This window comes from Humulus lupulus, chromosome 4 (genome assembly GCF_963169125.1).
Source record: "Humulus lupulus chromosome 4, drHumLupu1.1, whole genome shotgun sequence".
Classification (NCBI taxonomy): Eukaryota; Viridiplantae; Streptophyta; class Magnoliopsida; order Rosales; family Cannabaceae; genus Humulus; species Humulus lupulus.
Window position 1 is genome coordinate 42,013,058 of NC_084796.1, and position 16,069 is coordinate 42,029,126.

The window sequence follows — 16,069 nt, forward strand, 5'->3', positions numbered from 1 at the left end:
TAGACAACTTGCCAATTCCCTGTCATCTTTTTGACAGGGACGACAATTTTAAATATGCTCCACATTTAGGGCCAAACTTCTTCATGTCAAAGAATGAGTATAAGACTAGTAGAGTATGTAGTGTAGCGACCAGTAATAATAGCTCGAGTATTTGATTTTGCAATCCTTTTTTGCTTCTTTTTATGATGTAATGTACTTGGCCATTCATTCTATCTCACTGTTTGACTTTGTTCTTGCTTTTCAGACATGGACTCCACCAATGTATTCAATCTTTACAACACTCCAGAGGCTGCCACGGCTCCTCCGAGCAAGAAGAAAACCAATAAGAGACACCCCGGGGAGATCAGCAAGGCTCCTCAGGCGAAGAAGGCCCAGAACGCAGGCCCTTCGGAGGATAGACCCTCTGCCACCATGACTCCACCTTCTCCCCACGAGCAGCGGACTCCATCTGCTGCAGCCGGGTTGACTCCTTCTCCCGGGGCCTCGACTGACCAACCTTAGCAGAAAGATCCTGCTTCAACCAAAAACATGATGGTTGGTCTCGCCTTCAAGTTGATCAAGGATAGGATTACCAAGATCGCGAAGCATGAACGCTTCCGAGAGGCAATGGCTGCTACGGAGACAATGGAGGTTGACCCAATCCTGAACCGTGCCTTGAACGAGTTCACCAGTGTAAGTCATCTTATTTTTTGGAAACATGTCTTCTTTAGTTTACCGTTTCTCTAACTTTTGTTCTGATTGTAGGCCCTGCTAACCCTTACTGTCGGTCGCATCTGCCTGGGTGCTGTCACCGAGCAGGCCAGGACTTTGGAGCAATGGCACGAGGATGAACTCAAATTTGTTGAGGCCAGACATGCTGATCAGCTGGCGGCGGTGGCTGAGGAAAAGGCCCAACTGGCTAAGGAGTTGGAGGAGAAGCTGAAGTCTCTGGAGAAAGCCCGCAAGCAGAGGGACCAATACAAGGAGTCCAACCGTTTTAACTTCAAAGCGCCTAAACAACTCGACTTAGACTTGATCGCGAGCAAGCATGAGACCACAGCTCTGGAGGGCCAGGTTGAGGAGTTGGAGAAGACCAACGCCTGCAACTTGGAAAGGTACAAGAATGCCACCTTGAGGTGCTTCTATGATTTCTGGAAGCACAATCAGGGTGCCAACTTCGACTATCTTCCCGAGAGTGCGAGGGATACCGAGCTTGCTCGCTGTGCTGCCCAGCTGGCTGAAGAAGAAAGATCAAGGGTCCCTGCCTCCCCAGAAATCTCACTGGCTGCTGGGATGGACGGTGCAGACAGCGAAGTTGCGGGTGCTGTCGACCAAAACCTTCCCCAGGATCCTCCAGCTCCTTAGTGTTTTTCTCTTCATTTTCTTTTTTAACTACACGACCTACGGGTCGTGATGTAAAAACAATATGATTTTTTGGTTTGCTGCATGGGCAGCTTTTACTTTTATTTGAATAATTACATCTAAGCAGTTACTGCTTGCGGTGTAAAAAGGGTTCGCTTTGATATTATAATATACTTGCATATTGTTATAACATCTAATTTTTCGCATGACCGAACTTAGCATAGCACTTTGGTTTGAATTAACAAAATATCAAAATTTTGAAAAATACTCTAAGTGCCCTAGCATGATTTCACTTATTTTGCTCATGTGTTTACATACCTTTTAACGGTATGCTTTGCTTACTTGTACCTTGTATTCCCCCCAAGTGATCGGGGAGCTTTAGGTCCTTGGTCACTTGCCTTGACTAGAACCTGCTCGAACATTACTGCTCGTAGCAATATGATTAGAATTATAATACAATAAAACAACACACATAATGAGCAAATACTTGTAATAAATACAATAGTTGGCAAGAAATGATTGGCTGAGCACAGTCCCTTTTATTCTCATAGTAATTGGACTAAACATGTCTTTACGAGTGATCAATAAGATCTTACATGAAACTTGTAAAAAGTAAAGTTTATACAAGCCAATTCTTTAAGAAGAATTGTTCATTGATAATACTTGCGCATGTGTTCTCCATTCCAATATTGAGGAACGAGATATGCGTTTAAGCATGCAAGTTTATATGTGCCTGGGTGAAGGACTTCATCAATCTGGTAAGGCCCTTCCCAATTTGGCCCGAGTACTCCAGTAGCCTGGTCGTGGGTGTTAAGGAAAAATCTTCGAAGCACAAGGTCTCCAACATTGAATTTTCTTTCTCGCACTTTAGAGTTGAAATACCGGGCTAAGGATTCCATCAGTAACTGGCTATTAGAATCCTGGTCATATGTTAATCTGTGGTGCGAGGGTGGATCCAACTCAACAGGCAACATGGCTTCATACCCGTATGCGAAGGAAAACAGGGTATGACCTGTTGCTGTTCGGTGGGAAGTTCTGTACGACCAAAGGACTTCAGGCAACTGTTCTGGCCATGCTCCCTTAGCTTCTTCGAGTCTTTTCTTTAGGGTATCCTTCAGTGTCTTGTTAACTGCTTCGACTTTCCCATTCTCCTGGGGATGAGCGACTGAAGAAAAGCTTTTTATAATATCATGACGTCTGCAGAAGTCCGTGAATAGATCACTGTCAAACTGGGTGCCGTTATCCGAGACTATCTTCTTTGGCAGTCCATAGCGACATATGATGTTTTTGACTACGAAGTCAAGCAGTTCGTCGTTATGGTCGCGAGTGGCTCAACTTTGGCCCATTTGGTGAAGTAGTCAACGACAACCACTACATACTTTACACCACCTTTTCTCGTAAGCAAAGATCTGATTAGATCTATTCCCCAAACTGCGAATGGCCACGGACTCTGCATCTGCTTTAGCTCATTGGGAGCTGCTCGTGGGATTTTAGAAAATCTCTGACACTTGTCACATCTTCGCACGAACTTCGTTGAGTCTTCATTCATGGTTGGCCAGAAATATCCTTGCCTTAGGATCTTTTTTGACAGGCTTTGCCCCCCAGCGTTGTCCCCGCAAAAACCTTCGTGTACCTCTTTCATTAACTCTTTGGCTTTCTCCTTTGTAATACATATGAGAAGTGGCAGTGAGTATCCCCTTCGGTACAGGATTCCATCGACCAGGATATACCCAGCAGCTTGCCGCTGAAGGGTCCTAGCTTTGTTTCTGTCCGCTGGTTGCACGCCGCTTGATAGATACTCTACATATGGTGCCATCCACGTATCTGTCATCTAGATGACCAAAGTGGTTTCTACTGCTTGGATGCTGAGCACGGATAGTCACTCGACTGGCACTATGTTCAGAGTGTCAGCGTCCTTTGCACTTGCCAACTTTGCCAAAGCGTACGCGTTGGAATTCTGATCGCGAGGTACTTGCTGGAGAGTGTATCTGTCGAACTGGGCTAATAGATCCTTTGCTTTGTTCAAATAGGTGACCATCTTCAATCCTCGCGCCTGATACTCTCCCAAGATTTGATTCACCACCAGCTGAGAATCACTATAGACGTCAAGCACTTTTATGTTCATATCCTTGGCTAATCATAGTCTAGCGAGCAATGCTTCATATTCAGCCTCATTGTTAGAAGCAGTGAAGTCAAATCTTATTGCACAGTGAAATCGATGTCCTTCTCCTTCTCCTGCGTGGGATTCATTCCTGCTCCTGCGTGGGATTCATTAGATGAACCATCTGTGAACAATTTCCATGATGGTGCTTGGATTAGACATTCAGGCTCGCTGGGCTCCTCAATCTGTTCTCCACCCGCGAGTTCCGTGAATTCGGCGATGAAGTCAGCTAAGGCTTGTTCTTTTATTGCTGCTCGCGGTAGGTAAGATATGTCGAACTGCCCGAGTTCGACTGCCCACTTTAGTAATCTTCTGGCAGCCTCTGGCTTTTGCAGAACTTGCCGAAGAGGCTGGTCGGTCAATACCGTAATCGGATGAGCTTGGAAGTAAGGCCTAGCTTCCTTGAGGCCAAAACTAAGTAGTAGGCTAACCTTTCGATGGGGGGATACCTCAATTCTGCTCCAATCAGCCTTTTGCTTATGTAATAGACAATTTTCTGCACACCTTCTTCTTCTCTTACCAGAATAGCACTAGCAGCGTAATCCGTGATTGCCAGGTAGATGAACAAAGTTTCTTTATCAACCGGCTTTGACAGGATGGGTGGCTGCGCCATATGTGTTTTCAGTGCTTGAAAGGCCTGTTCGCACTCATCTGTCCATTCAAATTTCTTATTGCCTCTGAGTAGATTGAAAAATGGGACGCACTTGTCCGTTGATTTTGAAATAAATCTACTTAGAGGAACAATTCTCCCGGTCAGGCTTTGGACATCCTTAATATTCACTGGCAACTTCATCTTGATCAGGGCTTTTATCTTCTCGGGATTAGCTTCAATTCCTCTGGAGCTAACTATGAATCCTAAGAACTTCCTTGATCCAACTCCGAAGGAGCATTTAAGGGGATTTAGCTTCATCCTATATTCATTTAGGACGTTGAAGCATTCCTGCAAATCCCGTACACACCCTTCTGCTTTCTTCGACTTAACCAGCATGTCGTTGACGTAAACCTCCATGTTTGCACTGATCAGCTCCTTAAACATGTGGTTGACGAGTCTCTGGTAAGTCGCACCAGCATTTGTCAAACCAAAGGGCATCACTTTGTAACAGTAGAGCCCTGTATCGGTTCGAAAGCTAATGTGATCCTCATCAGGGGGATGCATACTGATTTGATTATACCCAGAGTATGCATCCATGAATGAGAGGATCTTGTGTCTTGCAGTGGCATCGACCAGCTGGTCGATCCTTGGGAGTGGGAAACAGTCTTTGGGGCAGGCAAGCTTTATTGAGGTCTGTAAAATCCACGCACGTACGCCACTTTCCATTCGGCTTGGGCACGAGTACGAGATTGGAGACCCACGATGGATAAAACGCCACCCTGATGAACCCATTCTCCTTTAGCTTCTCGACTTCCTCGTTCAAAGCCTTTGATCGGTCTTTGTCGAGCAGCCTTTTTTTTTGTTGCAGCGGTGGAAATATTTTGTCAATGTTCAGGACATGGCTGATGATTGTAGGATCTATCCCGACCATGTATTTATGCGACCAGGCAAAGAAATCCTGGTTCCTCCTTAAGAACTCCACCAGTTCTTGTTTTGTTGTTGTCTCTAAGTTTTTACCGACTTTCACAACTCTGGTAAGATTTTCCTCATCGAGTTGGACCTCTTCAAGGTCCTCGATGGGGCCCACTTCTTCTTCAAAATCCCCAAAGCGAGGATCTAAGTTCCTATCCTCACTTTGGACATCTCCCTATTTGGTGAGATTATCACCTGAGCAGGCTTGAACATCAGTTGCCATTTGTAACTCTTTCCCAGTGGCATCTCTCGATACACCCTTCTTTGCCTTGGTGATCGAGGCGTTGTAGCACTCCCTCGCTTCCCTTTGGTTTCCCAACACGCATCCTATCCCTACGTCTGTTGGGAATTTCATGGCGAGGTGCCATATAGAAGTGACGGCTCGAAAGTCGACTAGAATTGGTCTCCCTATCACAGCATTATACGCCGAAGGACAATCAACTACTATAACAGTAGTGAGTAATGTCCTATTAGCAGGCGCAGTGCCTGCTGTGACTGGGAGTCTAATTAACCCCACTGGGGCGAGCCCTTCTCCGGAGAAACCATAAATGGTTTGGTTGCATGGCTCTAGGTCCTTAACGGATAATTTCATCCTTTCCAGCGAGGACTTATATAGGATGTTGACTGAACTTCCTGTATCAACCAACACCCTTTTCACCATCATATTTACGATTTTTACATCCACGACCAACGGATCGGAGTGTGGGAATCGCACATGCCGGGCGTCGTCGTTAGAGAAGGTGATTAGTTCCTCCTTTGTTCGAGCCTTTTTTGGTGCACGATCCTTGACACTCATCATCTCGATGTCCTGATCGTGGCGTAGAGTTCGAGCATATCGTTCCCTCGCTTTTCCACTATCTCCTGCAAGATGTGGGCCTCCGCAGATGGTGAGTAGGGTACCTGCCACGGGAGGTGGCTGTAAAGGTGGAGAGCATTGGCTTGAAGGCGCCGACTCGTTTCCACCTTGAGACTCTCGCTGAGATCCTCCCACGGCTCGTACATATCTTCTTAAATGTCCCTGTCTTATCAGGAACTCAATTTCATCCTTCAGCTGGTTACACTCATTGGTGTCGTGCCCATAATCATTATGATAACGACAGAACTTTTTTGAATCTCTCTTGGAGATATCTTTTCTTATTGGTGCGGGTCATTTGTAGGGCATGCTCGAGCTGGTCGCTTGGTAAACCTCGGCTCGACTTTCAACAACGGCGGTGTAATTGTTGAATTTTGGTTCATACCAATTATTTTTGGGGCGTTTACTCTCGGAGGTCGAGGGTTCGCCGCTCGCCTGCTTTCCACCATTCTAACCATTTCCATTCCCATTGCCTTTGCCGTTGCCATTGGGTTTAGACCCGTTGGCAGCTTTGGCGGGTTCTTCCTCGGGCCCCTTGTCTTTTTCTGGCGATTTCCCTTCGTTGGCAATCGTGTCCTCGAGCTTGATGTACCGATTAACTCTATCTAAAAAGTCATGGGTACTCTTAACCCCATGCTTCCTAAGGCTACTCCAGAGGGGAGAATGGTGCCTAACCCCAGCGGTTAGGGCCATCATCTTGCCTTCATCGCCCACAGTCTTGGCTCCTGCTCCGGCTCGCATGAAGCGCTGAACGTATTCCTTCAAGGGCTCCCCCTCTTTCTGGCGTATCTCGACCAGTTGGTTCGCCTCGGTGGGGTGTACACGATCCGCGTAGAACTGTCCGTAAAACTCCTTCACGAACATCTCCCAGGATACTATACTTGCAGGAGGGAACTTAAAGAACCACTCCTGGGCGGCATCAGAAATGGTCGCTGGGAAGATCCTGCAGCGAGCATCTTCAGAGACTTTCTGAATGTCCATCTGTATCTCAAATTTGTTTACATGAGATACCGGGTCTCCATACCCGCCAAAATTTGGCAGAGTCGGCATCTTAAACTTGCTGGGGGTTTCTGCCACAACAATCCTTGGTACGAAAGGAGTGCCTCTCCTCCAATCGTACTCGATGTGCGATGTCCGCCCCTCAACCAGGTGCTGCACAGACTGGTTCAGGGCATCGATTTGAGCCTGAACGGCTTTAGGAATTGCTGGGGCCTCTGATGCCAGGGGAATGTACTCATCGTGCCTCTCTTGGCGGTCGATGAGTACATCCCTCAAGTCATCGTCTCTTCGCCACTGCTCGCTGGCTCCGAGCTGGCTAAAGACATTATTTTGTCTGGGCTGCCCCCCATCATTATGCCCTGCTTGTCGGTCTTCTCTAGGTGGGGGGCTCCTGCCTCCACCTCTCTCTTCGTTCTTTCGACCAGCATTCCGTCTGCTTGAGTCGGCCTCATTGTAGCCGTGGCCATCTCTGAACCTTGACTGGCTATGGTGGCACCGACTGTTTCCTCTGTTGCCTCCTTGGGCTGACACTTCTCGAGTGTTAGGGGGAGGCCTGTGTTGGTTGGTGGGTCCTCGTGCATTGTCATGCCGTGGGGAGACCCTGACCGCAGAGCCTGTCTCTGAATTCCTTCTATTGGCAGAAGGACGCTGCCCCCTACTCGGTGGATGCAGTTCTTCACCCCCTGGGCGTCTAGGGCTACGGGGCTATTTCCCGGCCCTATTCTGCCTCAGGTGCGGGGGATTGCCTCGACCAGCTTGGGACGGAAGCTGCGTCTCAGAAACCCTAGGTGAGAATCCTCCTGAGGCATAGGTGGCTGCTCCGGCCTCTGAGGGATTGTTTGCTGGAGCGGAGGGCTAGGATTGGGACCCCTTTGAGGTGGCCCGCTTGGGGGTTGATCAGGCTGCGAGACCGGTGCAGCCTAATTCCTAGCCAACTGGAGGGCTGCTTCAAGGGCTGCCATGGCATCCCTCTGTCGACGGTCCATCTCCGCCTGTCGCTAGCTCAGCTCTTGGCACCGGTGCTCTATCTCCCTCTGCTGTGACGCCATTATCTCGGTGGCATTCTCCTGATTGGCCCTCAGAGTGACCAACTCATCTTGCAACACCCCCAGTGTTGTCTTCAGGGTCTCAGAGTCCACCTCTTCCTCATCAAACTCCAAATGAGGTTCATCTTCAGCCATATTTGGGGAGGAGATTGGGATGGTGCAACGGCAGCCTGTCCAGTCTTCTTGGTAGTCTTTGCCATTAGGTTTTCTTGAGTTCAGATCTCAATGAAAGCACCAAAATGTTGACCCTGATTTTGGTCAACGACACCGAGTTTAGAAAACGACAAAAAAGTAATATAGAGCTTGAGAAAATGATCTAATAGAAAGATAAAGAACACAGATAATTATTGTGGTTCGGCCCCAGAGATTGGTAATAACCTACGTCCACTTGATACTATTATTAGTATTGAGCTTCAAAGGTGTGATCAAAGAACTAGGGTTCCTGAGTTTCACAGACCTTAGAAGAAGAAAACAATACAACGATGGATAACAGTAAAATAATTTCGAAAGAAAAAGATCGATCCCCTTCCTTGAGCTATTTCTTGTGTATTTATAGGCTCAGGCAGAGTTACATGAATTAGGAAATAATATCTATCCTTAATAAACGGATATGCAGGTCATAATGAAGAGATATTCTCGGATATCATCAAAACTGTACAGATCTTTACATAAATGAACGGAGTATAAGACCAGTCTAGTCGTATATAAAACCAGATATTTCCATGTGGAAATAATGCTGATCGATAAGCGAGCAGTATCTCTGCTATGTGTCCGCCACGTGTCGAAAATCCTTGCCACGCCATCTGCAACTAATTTTTGGATAAACAAATATTTATTTGGAAAATGGTTTTCACTAAAAAGAATCATAAATGCAAAGATAATAAATATAATAAATAAAGAAAATAAACTAATTTACAAATATTCTTAGCAGAAAACATAAGGGCTCAAACATTAACTAAACAAATAAACATTTACATTGGCGGTTAGATGCGGAGCTTAAGCATGTGTAAAGGAGAACTTCATGCAAATGGACTGTTGCTCTGATACCAACTGTAATGACCCAACTAATTCTAAGACCTTGGATCATTAAAACTTCTAGCCATAGCTATTAATTTAAGTAAAACATACATAAAAAATTAATCATAACTTTATTGAAACTCTAAAATAATAATTGTAATACATAAATGAGCGGTATGGGATCCCATTGTTTTAAAATAAAAACATAACTTTAAATGAAATTGTTTACAAAACTAAATGCGGAAAAATACATAAAAACTTAATTTAAAGTGACTAAAAATAACGTCGTCCTCGAATCGACACGCAGCCCATCCACTCCATTCACCTCAACACACATGCCAAGCTTCCAAGAATCCTTTAACCTCCCTATCTATTTTCCTGCATCACACTAAAAGTAAAGGAATGAGCCTAATGCTCAGCAAGGAAAAACTACTAACAACATAAAACATATACATAAATTATATCATAAACATATACTATAAATATATGTCATATAATACTACAATGGCCATCATACTTCTTGGGTCTTGTTAACTAAGCAAGTCATATGCCAATAGATTTTTGGGGCTTGCTAGCCAAGCAAGTCATATGCCCATAAATTATTTGGGCTTGCTATCTAGACAAGTCATATGCCCAAGGACTATATACTATACATAATGTAAACATAACATAAGATAACATAACATAAGCATAACATATCATATAACATATAAAATTCTATCCTATTTTCCTTACTAACACCGGGATATTTGAGAACAAGGAAGAGACTTAGAACACTCCTAAAACCAACAATAAGAATGGTGAGTATTTCTAAAGAAAAGAGATGAAAATAATAGAACTAAACCACCAAGAAGAAACTTACCGAAAAGACACCTTAAGTTGAAAGAACTTAAAAACCTAACCACAAAACCATAACCAAAAGTTAGATTCTGAATGAAAACTAAAGAAACTAAGGAATTAAACGGAATTGAACTTAAGAATAAGAATACCTTTGGATGAGCTAGAACCGAACTACACCTCAATATTGAAAACACACTATATCTTACTTCCTAAGTGTTTACAAAGCTTAAGAATAATAAATTTTTTATCGCAAACCCAAGTGTATCACTCTTAAAGAACTACTAGTAGCTGGAAGGCTCTGAACACAGCTTGAAGAATGAGAGAAAAGGCTGAGTACTAGGTCCTATTTATAGAGTTCGAGGAATAAAATATCTTCTTTTTGGCTTGAATAAAATAATGAATATTAAATGAAAAATAAATGATTATTCGGTCAATAAAGGCTTAAGACTCGGTCAAAGACGTTCAGAGGCATGTCAAGAGGCTAAGGGATGAATCAAGCTCAGATTCTACAATGTTTGAATTTATGGTCCTACGACCGATATATCGCCTGGCCCTATGTCCCGAGTGGTCATGGTTTCGTTCATACAACGTCAACGCATTTTTCATATCTCTCGTGCAACGATATATCGCCTCAAAGGCTGCGATATATCGGCATACGTAGATAATTTAAATGCATTTTTGCACGAATTTAGGATAATTAGAGTTGATTAATAGGCTTGACTGAGTCATACGAGATTCCAGCAAGTTCTGGAAGGGTCTAGCGCTTCTAGAAACTTCTATTAGCTAATTATCCATTTAAAAATGCTTAAATTCTCAAATAAACAAGATTGTAACAAGTGTCATGCTCTTATTGGTTCTGGAAGATTCTAGAACTTTCCTTTATTTAAACTATACATAAACATAATTATGAAAAGTGTCATACTCTTAATGGTCTATCTAAAACTTAGGTTATAATTAAAATATTTCTATGACCAAAAATATTAATCAAACCTTATGTTATAATTAATATTTCTAAACTATAGGTTAAACTAATAAAATTCATAACTATTGCTACGAGTGTCCTACTAAGTCACAGTTTGAACCAAAATCCACAAAATCTAAAATACTACAAACTACTACTAACTATCTAGCTAGCTAGGTAAACATTCTGGGACTCTACATTCTCTCTCTAAAAGATGGCTTAATTTAGGTAATGGAGGCTATCCTTTCTTTTTCTTCAGCTAGGGTACAAAACCCCTTTCACCAAAGTACAAAATTTCCCTCCAATCCCTCTACACGTGAGTCTCCCCCACTCTTCTAGAATTTTATCCTCTAAAATGCAGCTAATAACTCTAATTTTTTCCACCTCACCACCATTTTACAAGTCAATTAATGACACGCCACATGTCTCTCCCTAATATGCTTAATTTCCCTCTTTGTATCCTGTTGAAAATGCTCTAGCAAAATTTCTTTTGCTCCAGCAAAACCTTACATTTCAGCAAAAATTAACACAAATAAGAGCAATTTGACTTTTCCTTGTTTTCTTTGGACAATTCATGGATAAAATCTTTATTTGTCTACTTTCAGCTCTAAAAACCAAAAAAGACACAAGAACACAAAAAGGCAAATGAATGGACTAAAAGTAACAATAATAAATAAACATCACTCATCCTAATTCTATATTTATAAGCATAAAAGTATAAACATAACTCTTTATTCAAGAGTTATCACACCCCCAAACTTATGGCATTACTCGTCCTTGTGTGATGAATCTAAAAAAAAAACACCAAAAGACACATAAGACAACACAATTTGAACAAAAAAAGAAAAAAATTTAAGGCGACAAAAACAAGACACAACAAGAGATGATGCACTTTGTTTTTCCAATGCTTAAAAAGGGGAAATCTCTTGGGATTTTAGTGTTGAATAAGAAATTTCACACTTACACAAGCCTTAAACCAAAATCTTCAAGTATTAATGTTGCTGTCAAAATATTAGTCAAGTGTTTTTTCCTTTAGTGCATGCATAACGTTTCCTAATCACTTATGATCACCCAAATCAACTAGGCCTTGGTCCTAAAGCTTAACTAGCTCCTCTATAAGTTACTTAGTGATTCTATCTCCACTAATGTAGACAAACACCACACCAAAGATCAATAGGACTTTATCAAGATTGTAATGATAGGCTAGGGTGAACGTAGGATAAGAGAGATTATTTTTTGCTCAAATCACCCTAAACACCTCAATCTTTCTAGGACCAAAATCAACGCACACATTAATTCCCTAAATAACACCCACAACAAAATATAACTCATGCCACTAGCCTTTATTTATAACATACAAAAAAAAGTAGAATAAACTTTTCTTTTATTTAAAGAGTTGCACTGCTAAGCTTATTTACAAGCATACTTGAATACTCTTTTTGTCTTTTTCTTTTCTTAATTTTTTTCAGGTTTTTTTTCTTTTCACAATACTTTCCTTTGATTCAAGTGTAATAACCAAGATTATTATTTTCTTATAAGCTCCTCAAATATGATCTTAGGTTTTATTTAGTTATGAATTGAGTTGTGGAATAAAGATTGCTTTATGCTTAAATTATTTAAATTATGATTTATGACTTATAAATAATTATAGTTTGGGTAATTATAATTATTTTAGCATATGATTAAATTAGTGTATAGTTTTGTTAAGTATTAAATGCACATGTTATTTGATGTATTAAGAAGTAAAAATGTGGCATTAAACTAAGTCCAAGTATTAGAATTAAAATGAAAACCAAAATAGCTTAGTCTTAGGTTTGGCTCAAAAATAGGAAAGATTTGACTCTTTTTAATTTTTAAAGATATGCAATATTAGATCTATTTAAATTAAGTGACTATGTTTCAAGAAGAGTTAGATAAATGGGGATTTAAAAGATTTAATTTAAGTAGTCAAATAACTAAGTAGAGTTAGTAGCATGATGGTTGAACTAAGAGTTAGATAAGTAAATGCAGTTTTCGTAACTTTATGGTGCTTTAACTTCAGACCTAGTTTTTCCCTATTTATATTACGATTTTGAAAACATAGTATGTCTATAAAGTTGTAGATAATTTAATTATCTATCCAAAGGAATAAAAATGGACTAAATTGGACTTCTACAGCTCTAGTTACATTAATTTTACTACAGAAGGGTCCAGAGTTACGAGATATAGGATAGTAGTTTGGACTTTGACTAAAGTTTGAACCAAATAGAAACTATGTGACATACTTGGAGATGATGTAGCAACAAGAAGGAAGTAAGACTATGCTGGCCAAAACCATATAGTGGAGGGAAGGTTTGATTTTTAAAATTTTAGTTGAATAGTGTGGATAAAATCAAGGAAGGGAGTTGGGGTTTGAAGCCTATAAATAGAGACTTACCCTTCACCATTTTTCTCACACTCAAAAGCTCTCAAAAACCTCTCATATCAAAATCCATAGTCCCAAAAGCTCTCTCCATTTTTCCATAAACACTCTACATAGCCATAGCCGAAACACTAGTCCTTATAGTGCTCAGGATCTTTTTCTTCTATTTTCTTTATTTTGCCGTAAATATTATTGCCTTTCTAAACCCAATTATACCGGAAATATTGAACCCCATCAAGCCAATATATAACCAAAATCTATCCAAGTATCCAAACTCTTGGTGTTGTTGTTGGAGATAAATATTAGAGAGAAGACTCAGGATTTCATTATATTGGTTCTAGGTTGAAGGTATGACTTTATGAGGTTTAAACAATTCTTGAAAGTATAGTTTTATTATAAGACTCTAATATAAATATCTTATGTTGTATTTAAGGTTGATTGGACGATTTATATAGCAAGCATTCTGTTCTCTTTCTTTTTCTCTCCATACTCAGGTAAGGAAAATAAGTTAGACTTTATGTGTTATGATTATGTTTATATGCTATGTATATGTATGTATGTATGTATGTATGTATGTATGTATTTATGTATATGTTTTATGTTTGTAGTCACTAGGGAAATATGGTTAAGTAGATAGCAAATAAGCAAATCACGAGATTTTTTATCATTATCGTAGACTATAGTTATGTCTAAACCTACCTCTTAATAGTAGCAAGAGGACCTAGATGGTTTCTATCATATACTATATTTGTGTTTAAACCTACCTTTACATAGTAGCAAGAGGACCTAGATGGTTTCTATCACATACTATAGTAATGAGTTAATGGCCATCAATTTGTAGTCTTATGATTTATGATATGTTTTAGTACTTTTTCCTTACTAGGCATTATGCTCATTCCTTTTTATTTAGATGTTGCAGGTAAATGAACATGGAAGACAGGACAGATTCTAGGTGGCTTTGGCATGTATATCAGGCGAGAACTAAATGAATGGACTGATGGGAACAATTGAGGATGATGTTTATGTTTTGAGTTTTTTTAATTATGTATTTATGATTTTCTGCATTTAGTATTTGAACATTTAATTAAATGTTTTGTTTTCTTTATGATTTTATGTAATAACAATGGCATCCCGTATTTTGGATTTTCTAATAAAGTTCTATTATTTTATGTATGTATTCGAAAATAATAGCTATGTCTTAGTAGTTTTAATGGTTCGAGGTCTTTAAGTTAGTCGAGTCTTTACATCAAGGGAGTGCACTCTTTAATTATTTTTTATATATATTTTTCTACTTTTTTTCGAATAATGATAAACAAACTAAATGGAAAAAGAACAAGAAAAATGAGAATACACTCTCCCCCCAAACTTAAAATCAACATTGTCCCCAATGATGAAAACAAGAAAAAGAAGAAAATGAAAACTCTCATCCAATTTCCTTTCTCAGACTCAACTCCTCTCAACCCCCCAATATGCAACAACAAATCTATTCTATAAATATCAAAATGCTAAAAGGGTATGGTGAAAAGAGGTTATTTTATCTAGCTAGGCTAATAAATGGCTAAGAAAGAAAAGTGTCTATTAAGCTCAACGAGGTGACTAGGGATACAAATGCATAACAGTTTGACTTAGAGGGCTAAAATGGTCCTAAGATGGCCTAAATCATGTCATTAGTGTAGTGATTTCTAGGATTTCGCCTCAAGGAAAATCGCTAAGTAATTTTAGAAACTTAAGCTCTCATAAGGACCTAACTCATTCTAGGGTCTCGAAAATGTTTAATCAAGCTATGAACACACTAAAAAGAAAAACACTATCATCAATCAATTTCTAGCAACATTCACACCCAAAGAGACCAGTTTAAAACGTAATCAAGAATAATATTCAGCTTCAACATTCTATTATTATTATATATATATATATTAGTTTTTCATGATCGTCATCGAACCCCTAGGTAACACTTATAAATACAAAGTACATCCTCAAAAGAACGACAAAACAACAAGACAAAGACAAACTAAAAACAAGACAATGTCATTAACAAGAACAAAAAATAACAAAATACAACTACAGAGCAACAAAAACAACTAAAGTCAGAAATAACAAGAGCTAAGAGAAGAAAACTCCCCTGCCTATCCCTGGGATTGTCATCCGAAGGGATAGGGTCTTCATGAACACCAAAGCTTTCCATTTCTTCAAAATGGCTCTCGAGAATTTAGGGAAAGCAACTATGGTCTTGGTGAAGTTCCGCTGGAGTGACTTGAGTAACGCAACATCTCGCTTCTTGGCATACTTGAAATAACCTCTTTGCTACTTCTCAAGATGCTCAAGGGGACTCAAAATATGGGCTAGCTGAGTGGGAGCATCGATAGGACTAGGAACATCAAATCTAGGAGGCAGGGCAGGAGCAACCATACCACTAATAGACTTGGAGCCATGGGTTTCGACTCTATGGATGGAAACCAAATCAATATCCACATGCTCCTGTAAAACCTCCTCAAAGGTACCAACAACCACTTCAGCCTGCAAACACAACTAAGTGACAAGGGACAGGAAGAATAACCGCCCAGAATTCTTCTTGGCACACCCAAATATCTCTTCACATCAATGCTCTTCCCTGCAAGAATACAATACAATACAATAGAAGCAATCGATCTTGGCTCACAGTTGTGTCATGTGTAATGGACATCAGATAACACTTGAGGAATTGAGCCACACGCTAGCCTCGGGAGTCACAGAGGCATACCAAAGAGTATGACGACCAAAGGAAGAGACAATCCATGAGGTCCCAGTGATAGCAACAAAGCAAAAAATGTCATCAAAGTGCTCAGGTGCAGGTGTGAGAATTATATCATTGAACACCGCACACTCAAAGTCTCCAAACCATAGAAC